General features: G+C 42.5%; 1 non-coding gene across 1 annotated transcript; it reads right to left on the reverse strand.

Annotated features, from left to right (window-relative positions):
• Window positions 1–14537: 14537 nt before the first annotated feature.
• Window positions 14538–14644, reverse strand: LOC124244294 (U6 spliceosomal RNA). The gene has a single exon (XR_006889944.1). It is a non-coding gene; the product is annotated as a U6 spliceosomal RNA (small nuclear RNA).
• Between the last annotated feature and the right edge of the window lie 312 nt (window positions 14645–14956).

The raw sequence follows: 14956 nt of genomic DNA on the forward strand, positions 1-14956 counted from the left end.
GCTGGGAACTGGCCTCTGCCTGTCAGCGTGTGTCTTCCAGGCAGGATGAACTCTGATGGGCAGAGACTGTGTCTTGGGAGCTCCACCTGTCGTGATGCCTGGCTCAGGAGGCATTCCAGAGATGCTTCTGAATAAATGAGAATATTAAAGGTAAAATAAATACAAAACCCTTGTACACTTTACAGAACTCAGAACTTCCCAAACAAAATTGTCCACAGAATTCTTTTCCCACTCAGCCCACCAAACTCGTACTCCTCAGAGTCCTCAGGGGAAAAGTGGATCCAGCTCAGGTCTCTCATTTTACAGACGATTCTGAGGCCCCTCGACGTGAAAAGAACGACCCAAAGTCATTGAGCACGTTAGTTCTCGAAAGAGCGCAGTTTGTTCTCAGAAAATAACCTACGGCATAGTAAAATTTAACTAATTTGAACACTACCTGGAGCTGTTTTAAAGCTAAGAAATACCACAGAAATTCGAAATTCTAATTAAGGGAAGAGGGAAGCGCCAAGCAAAGAAGAGGAGAAGCTGGTTTCTCATTCACACTGAAATAAAATTGATTTATTAAGGAGCTAGAAGAAAAGTAAGAGTGAACCTGAGAAGAAAGTGTAGGTGAATATTTAACTGAATCCCCACTGGGAAGAACTTTAAACAGGAAAGCAATGGGAGAAACCATGCGGGAAAAGATGTGACGAGTGACAATCAGCCTGAGTCATCTCACTCCCGTGTGTGGCCCACCTGACCCACACAGTGCCCGCTTCTCTAGCCCTGTAAACAGAGCTGCTGATGCTCAACCAGACGGCTGACAACGAGAAGGAGGTATTGTTAGCATAAGTGCAGGAAAATAGAGAAGCTTTGGGTAACGTGAAAGGAAAACAGGACACAGATGCAATGTTCACTGATTATTAAAATTAAAACTCTGGACAAGCTAACTCGATGGTCGTTAGTTAATGAATTCAAATGAACCTTTACGGAGCGTGCATGACATGTGCCAGGCATCAGATTACGTGCCTTTGACCCCTGCAGGAATGTCTCTGAAGGAGAGAAAGGGGCCCTGGGTAAGGAGCAGCATTTTGGTGTATTAGCATCTAGCGTTTTAAGCTCAGAGAAGGTACCCGCTGCACCTGTTACAGGATGTGGCCCCGGAGGAGTTGTTTACTCTCTGATTTATCTACCTGATGAAATTGTTTTGAGGTGAAGTGAATGGTTCAGCTCCCAGCATAGCTCTTGGCAGGGAGGTAAGTCTTAACAACACCTTAAAGTGAGCCAACTTAACTTGGGTACTGCAGACCCGGGACTAAGACCTAGTCCCAGCAGATCTATGGGCTAAACTCCTCTCCCCCACATACCCCTTTAACCTCTTTGATCAGCACTTGTTCCAATATTCCGTATTATTTCCTTTAGGTCAGCAGAGGAGGAAAAAAGCCTTTCTTCTACCCTCTCACGTTCAGTGTCTAGGGGCCTGTGAATTAAGCCTTCTCACTCTAGGAAGAAAACAAAGCACAGTTTATTTACATGTGTAGTGCTCACACCTGTGGGAGTGCTCAAGGATGAGTAACTCAAAGGGGTAGTTAGAATTTGGAGCTCACATACCTAACTCAGCAGAGAGGGCATTTATGAGTAGACCCACCCGAAAGAGGGAATTTATGGCCAACTTATTTCCCAGAAGTTGCTGCTTTTAGTCAGATAAGGGAAACTTCGAGAAGGCTTCTTTCTTCATCTGTTGATTCTCAATCACTTCAAGGTCAAAATAATTTTATACCAAAGTGGCATATTTGAGGATGGCATATCCTGATTCCCTTCAGGCCCAATGCATATTACAAACGGGGGAAAAAGCTGATGCGTTCAACCAATTTCTAAAGATAAAGTTACCAGTAATGCAGTAAAAATGAGATAATATAAAGAAACATGTAAACTATTATACAAACTACAATGCTTACTTTTACATAAACTGCCACCTTAGTCAAAAGACAAAACTCCCAAATTTATAAGGATGTCACCAGAGCAATTATTCACCTTTGGAATACAATGTTTGACAACATTCCTAATATCTTTCTTAATCTGCTGCCTTTTCTAGATTATATGTATTTTAAAAAACCACTGAGTCAGCTAGCTTAGACTTCAGCAATCTCTAAGTTTTTCGTACCAACATTTTCCCAAGGGCAATTTTAAAATATCTTACTATCTTAAATTTGAGGTTTTCTTCATTTTTGTGAAATTCTCAACCCAGCTTCAATATTCCCAATTTACAAAGTTTTTCTCACTCATCACAATAGGTAATTAGAAAGTCAGCTCAAGTCTTTTTCTGAACAATTTCCTGGTTTTGACTTTACAGGAAGAGAACAGTAAGTTTCTAGGAAAACCCTATGAAGTGTGTTGAATAAGAGCTTTATTTTGACTAAGTGCAGGAAATCTATCAACATTTCTGGGGCGTAATTCATATCTGACAAATAAAACAGAGGCCCAGCCCCACGTCCTTAGCCGAAACCCTCTCTCTTAAGGAAAGCAACTTCATGTTTTCCTTGGCAATGTTTTCCATGTGCAAAAGACTTCGTGGGCAATCTCCTCTCAATTTGTCCTTAGCTTGCACTATAAATATTTAAAGTTTCCAAAGGTCACCAGTGGTTTGCGTTTTCCCAGTCAGTTCTTGAATAGGAATACCCCGGCCCCATGGTGGGTTGAGAAAAGATGAGTAAGTGATGGAGGATTTAAACTGCTGAAGAACTCCCAGAATAGGGTTTTAAGGCCACACGGGGGTTCCTGGGTAGCATCTATAATCACCCGAGGGAAAGAGGGGGTCTGGCTGGAGGCACCTGTTCGACTCCTGCCGACTCACTCTTAATCCCTAACCGGTAGAGACCCGTGTGCAGCAGACATCGGGATTTCCGGGGAAGGGGCTCCAAACGATGAAAAGATGAAAGGCGGGGCCTGCCAGTCCCGGGAAGGGGACCGGCGGGCGTGCGCCCCTCCCTCCCCGCCCGGCTTCCGCGCGCTCCGCGTGCGCACAGTCCAGACGCGGCCACGCGCTCCTGCAACGGACACGAAACCGGACAGCCGGCCGAGCAGCCCAGCTCGAGGCAAGCGCGTGACTCGGTTTCCTCATTTTTCAGCGCGGCCCGGCCCAGTGGAGCAGGGCGCGGGCTCCCAGCCCGGCCGTCCGCACCCTGCCCAACCCGCCGCGCTCCGAGCCCTCGTGGCTGCCAACCACCCGCCGGGTTTACTTTCATATTTGGCTAGGCGCTACCCACAATGCATTTGTAAAAATGAAATGCAAAAAAGGTTATGATTTACATAATTCTTACAAACTCTACTTTTAAAAGAGCGATTTGTTTACATTGTATTTAATCCTGGAGTTTTACACATCTTAATTTTCACCGTCGTGACATAGGCCGTGGAAAGTCTCCTTACTTAGAAAAGAGGCTGGATGGGAACTATAAATAATCAGAGACACATCCTCATTCATGGTTGGTCCGAAGGTTGTGGGTTATTGTTAAACTGATTAACATTGTCTCCCCCCACAACCGTGTTTGACTGGCTGCGTGTTTTGCCTTAATCAAGGACGGTGGTTGACAGTGTTCACATAAATTAATCAAGATGCACAGGAAAGTGATTTTAGCGTATGATTCGAGTAGGTAACGGCTTTCAAAATAGAGTAGTTGGTTATGGCTTTTTATAGCAAAATTAACATTCCAGCGCCATTTATGCGTTAACCTTCAACATGCATAGAAAAAATACAGAAAGAATAACTTTGTTTTAATTAACTTTAAACTTATTAAAGCATGTATTTGGCTTTTAGAAATCTTATAATGAAGATTGTTAACTCGTGGTTAAACGGCGATGCATTTCTCATGATAAATGAGAAGGAAGGAGGGAAAACCCGATTGAAGAACTTTCCTTTCAAAGAGACATAGCACAGTCTCGTGTGTCTTATGTGTATTATAAATACAAATACATCTTTATAGACAGATAGAAAAAGTATATCAAATTACTAACAGTGTTTACATAACTCGGGAGAGGGATTTCAGACAAGGGCATTTAAAGAAATTTTCAAAATAAAAAAAAGATAAAGTTTGTTGCTATAAATTTAATAATTTTGTAGGTCTCTGTGAATGAGTAGATAATGTACATTTTTTTTTGCATTGGCTTCTTTATTTGTTTCATATATGAAGTACATAGGTTCACAGACCCCAATCGATATCCAATTTAAAACCAGGAAGGAAAGGAGGTTGTAAGTCAGTTTCCACTCTGTGGCAAGGCTTCCTGACTCCCCATTCATCCATCCTTTCTGTCTGCAGTTGTCAGACGCCGGCTGTCATCAGATTGGTTCAAGTGCTGTAATCCTTTAGAGTTTACACTAAGATTCAATCAACAGGTCCCGACACACTGGCTTTCTTCATTAACAAATAAACTCGACCGCTTTGTTGAGAAATGTGCACCCACTATTGTAAATGTGCTAAAAAAGAAAAGAAAAGAAAAAAAACTTGACAACATTGGAGGGAAGGCTCTAGCTTTACTAAATTTTGAAAGACAAAAAAGGGCATCATCATTTGTTCGTAAGGACCGTTCTTATGTGGGGAGAGCTCCTAGGGAGAGCTCATGTTCACAGGCTGGTTGGAGGTCTTTGGAAACCGGTGCTTTGTGTCAGTCAGCCTTGTTGAACTTAAGTATTAAGTTAAATCCTGAATTAAAAAGCATTAAGATACAAAGTCCCCAAATTCTGGGCGACTGGTATTCTAGAAATGTTAGAATACCAGGATCTTGTTCAATGTTGTAAACATGATGGGCACTTCGATATCTGTTTCAGATGACTAAATAAAACCTGTCAGAAGCGAGCTCCATTGTGAAGGAAATGGACTGGAACTAAGCTCTTGCTTATGTAATTTCAACCCATGATCCAGGCCCAAGATGACAATGAGTAAGATCATGTTCTTAGTGTCAGATAATTTTTCCACAAAAATATCTTTATCATAGAAAAAATGATCCTTACAAAATAATGAAAATTTTAAAAGACAATTGGATATATATACATACACACGGAGAAAGAGAGAGAGAGAGATCTTATTGAAATGAGTGTTATTATTCAAGCTTGGCACTCCAGGGAATTATGCAATGATCCTGGTTCCTGGTGCCCTCGTGTAATCATCTTTCCTTGAGTGAGGCTGGAACTTATTGACTCATTTCTAAGGAAAAGAATACGGCAAAAATAATGGGATGTCACCTCCAAGATTAGGTTGAAAAAAGGCTGTTGTTTCTCCTGGAGTCCTCTCAGTCTCTCCCATTTGCTCTGAGGGAAGCCAGCTGCCACGTAGACAGCAGCCCCATGGAGAGGCAAAGGACCTTGTAAGCAGCCAACAGCCAGTCAGGCCCGAGCCACGTGAGCCTGGAAACAGATCTCTCCCCAGCAGGGCCTTGAGACGCCCGCAGCCCTGGACCACATCTCCATCTCACCTGGTCAGAGACCCTGAGCCTGAGCACCCAGCTAACCCTGCCCAGATTCCTGGCCCACGGATATTGTGAGCAAATAAATGTCAGTTGTCCTAAGTTCCTACGTTTGGGGTTAGTTTGTTATGCAGCAATAGATAACTGATACATGCACTTTACCCAAAAGTGCAGTGACTGCTTAGGCATATTTGGAAGCCTTCTGTTCTGAGAGCCTCCTTCAGAGTCGAAGTGTGAGCCACGCAGGAACATGGCTGTTACTTTATCACACCTCGTTTTTGCCGAGAACATCCTTCCCAACTTGTTCTCATCGTATGCACCATCCATGACTTTGACGGACTTTGGGCTACTGTAAAAAGCAAGTCTGCCTTCCAAAGAGGAAGATTCCTGCCATGAGGAATATTAAAAACACCTGCCGCGGCTTCTGAAGACAACTGTGCTTGGTTTCAGATATGTTTTGACCAATGGCTACATGATTGGAATAATTCTTCCAAGGTGATCAGTTTAAAAGGGATAATACTTGGCATATTTAATGCACAAGTTACTCAAAGTGTGAGTTCTGTGTTTATTTATTTAGCGTCTAACAAACATAGGACACGTCCCACTCCTGATTACTCTGTGTGGTAGGTGCTATTATCCCTGTTTTATAGATGGGGAAACTGAGGCAGAGAGGGCTTGCCTGGGGCAGAGCAGGAATCTAACCCAGGCACTCTCCTTTGGGTCTTTGCTCTTTACTACAAAGCTATCTTGCTCCTGTTGGTTGGCTTTGTTTTCTAGTTATATCTCATCTAATAACAGGTTCAAGACAGTAACAAAGCTTAGTTAGTTTCTTATTCATTGTAATAAAATTTTCATCTCTACTCAGATAATATTTCAATTCAATGGGTTTATAAAATATACAGAATATCAAATTGATGTTCCTTCGTATATTCTCTTGTAAGAGAAGGGAAAGAAATCAGAGCTTCTGTCTTTGGTCAAATTTAGGAAGGTACAGGCTCAAAAGAGAAAATTAAGATTTTGGTCTTTATGCAATACCCGATGACTATTTTTGTTTAATTAGTAACATATCAGACTTCGAGTAGAGCTTTCCACTCGTTTGGCTACCCCAGGTCTGATGGGTCCGACCGCAATGCTGGGGACGCTCACGCCGGTTTTGGAGTGTGGCTTCTGGGAAGAGGGCATTATGGCGGCCGCCCTGTCGAGACCTGAGAAGAACTACTGAGTTCCTGCAGCGGCTTCCTTTACTGATAAACCTCCCCTTTCATTTTCTTCTTCTGTCTGTGAGGGAGTCCAACTGAGTATACCTCCTCCAGCCATAACCAAGAGAAAGGTCCTGCTGATTCGGTTTCCTGGGACCAATCTCTCCCTTCAGTCTGCTCCTTCCTCCTGGGAACCACCAAAGACCCTTGTGTATACCTTACTGTATGTTGTCACTTAGCATGTCCTTTGTTGTTTTATAATAATTGTAAGTGTATTTTGTGTCCCCAGGTAAATTAGAACCTCTTTAGAGGTGCTTATACAATTATATTAGTTTCATTAGCCTCACAGTGCCTTGTGCATAGGCATCACTTATTTAAAGAAATGAGTGAACAATTTCCATTTCCAAGGAGCCATGTTATCAACTATAGACGGGATCTAGCCTGGCTTCAGAAGTCATGCAAGCAGCAGAACATGCTCTGACCTTCAAACTGCTGCAGCCAACCGTTTGAAGACTCCAAACTGCTAGGAATATCAATGAAACTCAGCAGGACTGAGGATCGGTAGTGAACTTGACCATGCTGATGAGTTCCCAGACTCCTAGTTATTGGACACTATTATTTAAGAATGGTTACTTGATTTGTATGCATTAGTGTATTATTTAGCAGGATAAATAATTGCACTCAGGGACTTTTTTGATTCAAGTGCACATTGTTTAATCCCTAAGAACCAGAATTCAAAAAGGATTCCATGTACCCACGAGCTCACCCTTGAGTCCTCCTGCTTTTGCCATCCTTTCATGGAGGCACAAACATCATTGTTTTAATAAGGAGGTTGTCAACAACTATTTATTGGCCTCTGCTATTGGCCAGCACTGTGGCAAGGAATACCCAAGAGAAACCAAACCACCTCCGCCCCCAAGTAGCCAAGTAAACATTGTGATTTACCTGCCAGTGTTTCTCTCTAATATAGAAGGTAACAACAAAGTGTGATATAAGGTCCTCATACACAGTTTACACACCAGGAGCTTCAGACTGGAGAGGCTGGGCAGCTCACCCAAAGAGGCACAGCTGAAAAGTGACCCCACCAGGTCTCAACTCCAGTTTTCTGATGCCAAGCCCAATGCCCCCTCCCAAAATTTTGAGGGATGTGTAGAAATATACATTCAGCCTGAGGAATTTCCAAGGAAAGAGAGAGACTATTCATAGCTTAGATAAAGAGCTTTTATTGCATTTTAAAGAAAATTGTAAGCACAATCCAATTTACAGTGTAGGTTATTCAGTTTGTGAAAATGACTAAAGAAAAAAAACTTAGATAAAATTATTATAATATATATAGTAAAGAATGTTAATGGTGAAAGAATACATTTCCAAGAATAGAACATGTGCAAGTTTTGGCTGACGATGGCTGGTAGGAAATCCATGCCACCGTCCTGTGCTGGCATCAGGCTCAGCAGGATGCGCCCATGGCTAGGAAGTCGAAGAAACTGCCGGACGTGGAGAGGGTTGAGGGACCCCTGCAGCAGGGGACAATGGTCTCTGTGAGGCCACACAGAGTCACTTCACAGGAAAGAGACAGCTGGAGCATCTGGCAACAATCTCTGCTTTAGCTTGCTTTCGCTGAAATCACTGGCCATTTCCATTTGCCTCCTCCAGGAGGCAATAAGCAGGAGGACCCAGCAGGGGTGAGGTCACATGCCTGTAGCTTCCCGAACACAGTAGATACTCAATGAATATTCATGACTAAATGAAAACCACATTCTACAGCTAGGTGCTGTCAGGATCCAGTGACTTAATGGCAGGTGTCTTGGTCTAAATGTCCCATATGGAGAAAAGTCTTGAGTGCCTGGAAGGTTGATATGTTAAAATCAAAAGGCTGTTGCTACCTTGCTGGGTACTGAATGTGTCCCCCCCAAGATCCATATGTTGACTCCTCAATCCCCCAGATGATGGTATTTGGAGGTGAGGGCTTTGGGAGGTGCTTAGGTCATGAGGGTGGAGCCCTCAGGAATGGGATTCGTGCCCTTCTGAGACAGGAGAGATGATCTCTTTTCCCATCATGTGAGGACACACTGAGAAATGGATACCTTCAAACCGGGAAGAGAGCTCTCACCAGGGATCTACCCGCCTCACCCTCATGGTGGGCTCCCAGCCTCCAGGACTGTGAGAAATAAATGTCTCTTGTCTAAGCCCCCAGTCTGTGGTAATTTGTCATTGCAGCCTGAGCTATGACACACCTCATCAGATTCCACTTCTGCCGCTTATATGCACAGGTTAGTCTTTCGAGGCTCACAAATGGTAACGTAAGCGGTAACATAGGAGTAAGCTCCTGACAGTAGTCTTGGTGATGATTTTTTGAATTTGACACCAAAAGCAAAGGCAACAAAAGCAAAAATAAACAAGTGGGACATCACACTAAAAAGCTTCTTCACAGCAAAGGAAACCATCAATAAAATGAAAAACCAACTTGTAGAATGGGATAAAATATTTGTAAATCATACGTCTGATAAGGGGTTAATATCCAAAACATATAAAGAACTCATACAACTCAACAGCAATAAAACAAACGATCCAATTTAAAAATAGGCAGAGGACCCGAATAGATATTTTTCCAAAGAAGACATACAGATGGCCAACAGGGACATGAAAATGTGCTGGACATCACTCATCATCAGGGAAATGCAAATCAAACCACAATGAGATATCACCTCACACCCGTTAGAATGACTATTACTGAAAAGACAAGGGGGGCCGGCCCCATGCCGAGTGGTTAACTTCGAGGGCTCTGCTTCACCTGGGTCCCTGGGTTCCACACCACCGCCCTCCCTGCACGGGCCCGGCGCCTGCCCTCCCAGCTGCGCTGCCAGCTCCAGGGGGGACCTGTGGAAAGAGAACCCCCGATGCTGAGACCGCTGATCTCCCTGGGAGGGGCCTGGTGTCGGCACCGCAGGCTCATCCTGCAGGGCCTTCCCCAGGGTTGCAGAGCCTGACACTGTCTTCCTCTCTTGCTGACACTGATCTTAGTGATTACTCACCGGGACAAGCCCGGTATGAAACGTGAAGAGTCTGGCCCTGAATACAGTTGAGCACCCCAGAGTCCGTGAATCAGGCATTCAATTAAACGCCTCGAAGGCCAGGCTTCCTCAATCATTTCGACGTCTTCCAAGCCCACACCACATGGGGCCGAGCACCTGGCCGGGCCTCGACATGTTTGTACAATGGCTACGATGATAAAGCACCTGAATCCCACTGCAGGTTTTTTCCTTCAATTTCTAATTTTTCACTCATTGTTAAAACCTTATAAGAGCACAAGTAAAAGTTGAGGTAGAATTTGTGTGCCATAAAATTCAATGATTTTTAGTAAATTCATAGAGTTGTGCAACCGTCACCACAATCCAGTTTTAGGATGTTTATATCACCCCCAAAAATGCCTCATGCAAGTAAACTTTTAAAAGAAAGAGAAGTACCTGGCATTCTATCACTGTAGCACGACAATTGCCTTTTTTTTCATATTCCTTTGAGATCTTTGCCCAAAGGCAACATGCCATTGTCGTTCACATAGTTACATTCTCCTTGTGCATTCTAGAACAGGCATCTGCTATAGCCGAGGCACAGAGATTTTTTTTAACTTTTTATTGAGATTATGACAGTTTACAACCTTGTGAAATTTCAGTTGTACATTATTGTCAGTCGTGTTGTAGGTGCACCACTTCACCCTTTGTGCCCACCTCCCACCCCCCTTTCCCCTGATAACCACTGATCTGTTCTCTTTGTCCACATGTTTAACTTCCGCATATGAGTGGAGTCATACAGAGATTGTCTTTCTCTATCTGGCTTATTTCACTTAACATAATACCCTCCAGGTCCATTCATGTTGTTGTGAATGGGACAATTTTATCCTTTTTTATGGCTGAGTAGCATTCCATTGTATATATATACCATATCTTCTTTATCCAATCATCAGTTGATGGGCACTTAGGTTGCTTCCACATCTTGGCTTCTGTGAATAATGCTGCAATGAACATTGGGGTGCATGGTTCTTTTGGAATTGCTGATTTCAAGTTCTTTGGATAGATACCCAGTAGTGGGATGGCTGGGTCATACGGTATTTCTATTTTTAATTTTTTGAGGAATCCCCGTACTGTTTTCCATAGTGGCTGCACCAGTTTGCATTCCCACCAGCAGTGTATGAGGGTTCCTTTTTCTCCACAACCTCTCCAACATTTGTTACTTTTTGTTTTGGTTATTTTAGCCATTCTAGTGGGTGTAAGGTGATATCTTAGTGTAGTTTTGATTTGCATTTCTCTGATGATCAGTGATGGTGAGCATCTTTTCATCAGGCACAGAGATTTTTAAAGGGAGAAATCATATCAGAGAACTGCCTAGAGAGAGCTGGCTGAAGATGCTCTTGTCCACAGATTCTCCTTAATCATTTCCTTCCCCGCCCTGCCAGTAGGAGGCTATTGCTATAGTCGAGGTGGATGGGAAAGGGAACAGCATGGAGCTTTGAGCAGTTCCTGGGTCTGGCTGGAGAGCAGAGGTCACGGGTAGAGTGGGGACAGCCTGCAGAGACGAGTCAGTGGAAGACAGGACCCAGAGAAATTACGGCATTTAAACCTCATCTGAAGACAGCAGGGGGCCATGGAAGGGTTTCCAGCATATTCTGAAAAAAAGCACAGGTTAGCTCATGAAAAGTATTCACCCCTATGACCCCCATGACAAATGGCCTGTCTTCCTGAAGAACTGCTCTTTTTCCCAGTAGGCCAAAGCACAACTGTAACGCAGGCTAATTGTGACATCTTCCTCCCTTCCTCAGATCTCCCTCCTCAGGCCGCCCCCTGCTCCTCAGCAGCGCTCATCTCCAGCCCCAGCAGTGGCTCCTGGATGCAGTTTTAGGACCTTGATCCCAGCATCTGTTAAACTCCTGTTGAAGTGATATGTGGTCTGAATCACAGCCATCTGGAACTCATCTCACGGGTTTATGAAATCCAAGTGTCACTCGAATGGTTATTTACACAATATTTTCCTTAAATAAGTTTTACTTCGGCACTTGTTTTTTCTTTTTATCTTTATTGACGTATAATTTGTTTACAATAAGATGCACCCATTTTAATTGTGCATTTCTATGAGTTTTTTTGTTTTGTTTTGTTTTTGAGGGAGATTAGCCCTGAGCTAACTGCTGCCAATCCTTCTCTTTTTGCTGAGGAAGACTGGCCCTGAGCTAACATCCATACCCATCTTCCTCTACTTTATATGTGGGATGCCTACCACAGCATGGCTTGACAAGCAGTGCCATGTCCTCGCCGGGATCCGAATATGTGCACTTAATTGCTGCGCCACTGGGCCAGCCCATCTATGAGCTTTGATAAATGTATACATACATGAAACCACAACCAAAATGTAGAATTTTCCATCACTACAAAATGCACCTCCCTTTGCACAGTCCCCATCCTCAACCTCCATCCTAGGCAACCACAGATCTGCTTCTGTTATCATCGATCAGTGTTCCCTTTTCTAGAATTTCATATAGGTGAAATTATACTCTATGTACAGTGTTGTGTTTGGCTTCTTTTGTTCGTTATTGTTCTTGAGATTCATTCATGTTATTGCATCTATCAGTAGGTTGTTCCTTTTATTCCCAAGAAGTTTTCCAAAAATATATTTATTTTTCCAGAAAACTTTCCATCTCTACTAAAATTAGAAAATCAGTATCAATTACCATAAGGAACCCATAAATATGAATACAATGAAAACAAAGTAACATTATTAAATCCTAGCAAGATACTGTTGCAGCAAAAGATATTCTCCCTTTGTTTAAAAAGAAGCTTAGCAAATGGGAGTGTTAATGATATATTATCATCAAACCAAGATTTTCCCCCCTTGATGTAATCAGAAAAAATGAAAGAAAATTGGAAAGAAAGAACTTTCTACTTATAGGAATCAGTGTATTTTAAGTGCATGTATGGTGTTACCTAAAATTTCTCATGATGCAGTGACACATAGCCCATGCTTTGAGCACACTCTTTCTACAAGTCAGGAATGTGTGCAGCCGCGTGTAACAGGAAACCCAAACATAGTGGCTTGAACCCATGCAGACGTATTGTCCTCAGGTCACAAGAAGTGTGGAGCAAGGCAGTGTCAAGAGATGGAGCAATGTCCCAATGTGTCATCAATGCTCCAAGATCCTTCCTCTTCATCTTATGTCATCCTTAGTGAGGGCATCTGTCTCAAGATCTCAAGATGGCTTTTCCAGCTCCAGGCACCAATCCCCGTTCCAGGCAGGAGGTAGACATGCAGGTATGTCTTCTTTCTCTTCTCTTTGCCCCTTTTTTGTTATTTCACTCTGGAGTTAGTGGGGCTAGAGAAGAAATTCAGACAAATGCATGTGTTCAGGCTACCATGTCAAACAGAAGTTGATTACTTACATTTTGCTAAGAGTAGTCTGAGACCAGAATGGCCTTCCATCCAAATGAATGGAAGAACCTCTCAAATGTGGCAGAGGTGAAAGTAATCTCGGACTGGTCGGGCTTGCAGGAAATCATAGCTCGTCCATTTTGGCAAGTGGTCCCAATCACTGCCTGAGAGATTATAAAGCTGAGGTTAGAGACTGTGTCTTCTCTCTATTCTTTTCTCTCCAGAAGTCTCAGCCCTTCACGTCTCTAAGCCTCTGGTCCCAGGGAACTATCATAATTCTCCTTCTAATTACTTTAAAAAACTCCATCTTACTGGCCAAGCTCAATGCATACAAAGTCTGCAAACTTAGACTTACGTTATGCCTTAGAAAGTGGCATTTCTAAGCATTCAAGTTAATCATAATCTTGAACACACATTTTCTTCTGTCCTTGAAACCTTCAATTTACTTTAATGTTTAGTATTTTAAAGTATGAATGATTTAAAACAGGAAAATTAAGAGTTACAGGTAAAGATAATAACTATTTATTGATCATTTTCTAATCTTTCTCATTCCTTTTCTTCTGGTTCGTGTAGGATTTCTTACCTGGAATTTGGCAAGGGTGCTTATAGCTAATCACTGAGTGGGATTCCACCTCCAACAACATTGATAAAAGAGTATTTTCAGCATTTTAAGGCAACTTCCACAGAGCAGCAGCTGTCTTTCTTAAAGGTGAAGGATATGGTCATATTAAGCTTGGCATAACTGTTTGACTTATTATGACTATTAGGGGTTATTAGGAAAAGAGGAAAAAGTCTAGAAAATAACAAGTGGGAACGCTAAGTGTATTTTTGGCTGAGAAGTTCTCCAGCCAAGCTTTATGTGGAAAGTGAATCTTCTGTGTATGACTGCCATCTGCTGCTGCCTTGAATCAGGAAGGCGTTTTGCAAATCATAGACAGGAAGATGATCAAAAAATCAAAGCTGATTTTGTTGACATTAAATGTTTTATATTTTTGTTGCTAAACATTTGGCACAAGTATGTTCATTATTTTTTTCTGCGATCCCTGTGTGCCTTAAGATATTTGTGAAACACAAGTGGCTTCCATCTGGTAATTTGTTTCTATTTCCCATCATGCAACTACATTCATTTTGAATATCAGTTTGTGCTAAGCCATTTAAGATCCAAGGAAAATAATCAGGAAATGTATTGCTTTTTGTAGCATGGTACAGTATTGTTCATATAATATTAAATTGTTTTTGAAAAATTACGAAAAAAGCTCATCCTAAGTTATTTGGAGTAGCTACTTCAGAGATTTATATAATGAAAGTGAAAGCAGCTGCTTTGGCTGGTCCGATGGTAGTGGGTTATCAGAACTTATTAACATTAGTGTCACTAAAGTTGGTATACAACCCCCCACTGCTAAATTTGACTGGCTTTTTACCATTTGATTTTATATCCAATTAAAAAGGTAACTTGGCAAAATATTCACTTGGGGGGGGAATAATCTTTTTTTTTAAATGGAATGCTTCACAAATTTGTGTGTGATCCTTGCGCAGAGGCCATGCTAATCTTTTCTGTACCGTTCCAATTTTAGCATATGTGCTGCCCAGGTGAGCACAAGGGGCAGGGGGAACGTTCTTAATAAATACACTTACAACAACTAGGAATAACGTCATTCTTTGTCTAAGTTTAAGGACAACTGCGTAATCTCTTTTTTTACCAGAAATGGTCTTTTGCAGGTTTGATCCTCTCGTTCATACTTAGCCTAAATGCCAGACTTTTAGGATTGAAGTCTGGTTTCCTATGGCTTTGGGATTGAAGCCTACCTCCCCGGTAATAGCCTCTGAAATGGGGCCAGCTCAGCGTCACCCTCAAGAGTTAAGCCTCCAGGCGGCAGCCTGGGAGAAAGAGGGCTGTCCAGGTGCCTGTT

Source organism: Equus quagga, chromosome 8 (genome assembly GCF_021613505.1).
Source record: "Equus quagga isolate Etosha38 chromosome 8, UCLA_HA_Equagga_1.0, whole genome shotgun sequence".
In the NCBI taxonomy this organism is placed as follows: domain Eukaryota; kingdom Metazoa; phylum Chordata; class Mammalia; order Perissodactyla; family Equidae; genus Equus; species Equus quagga.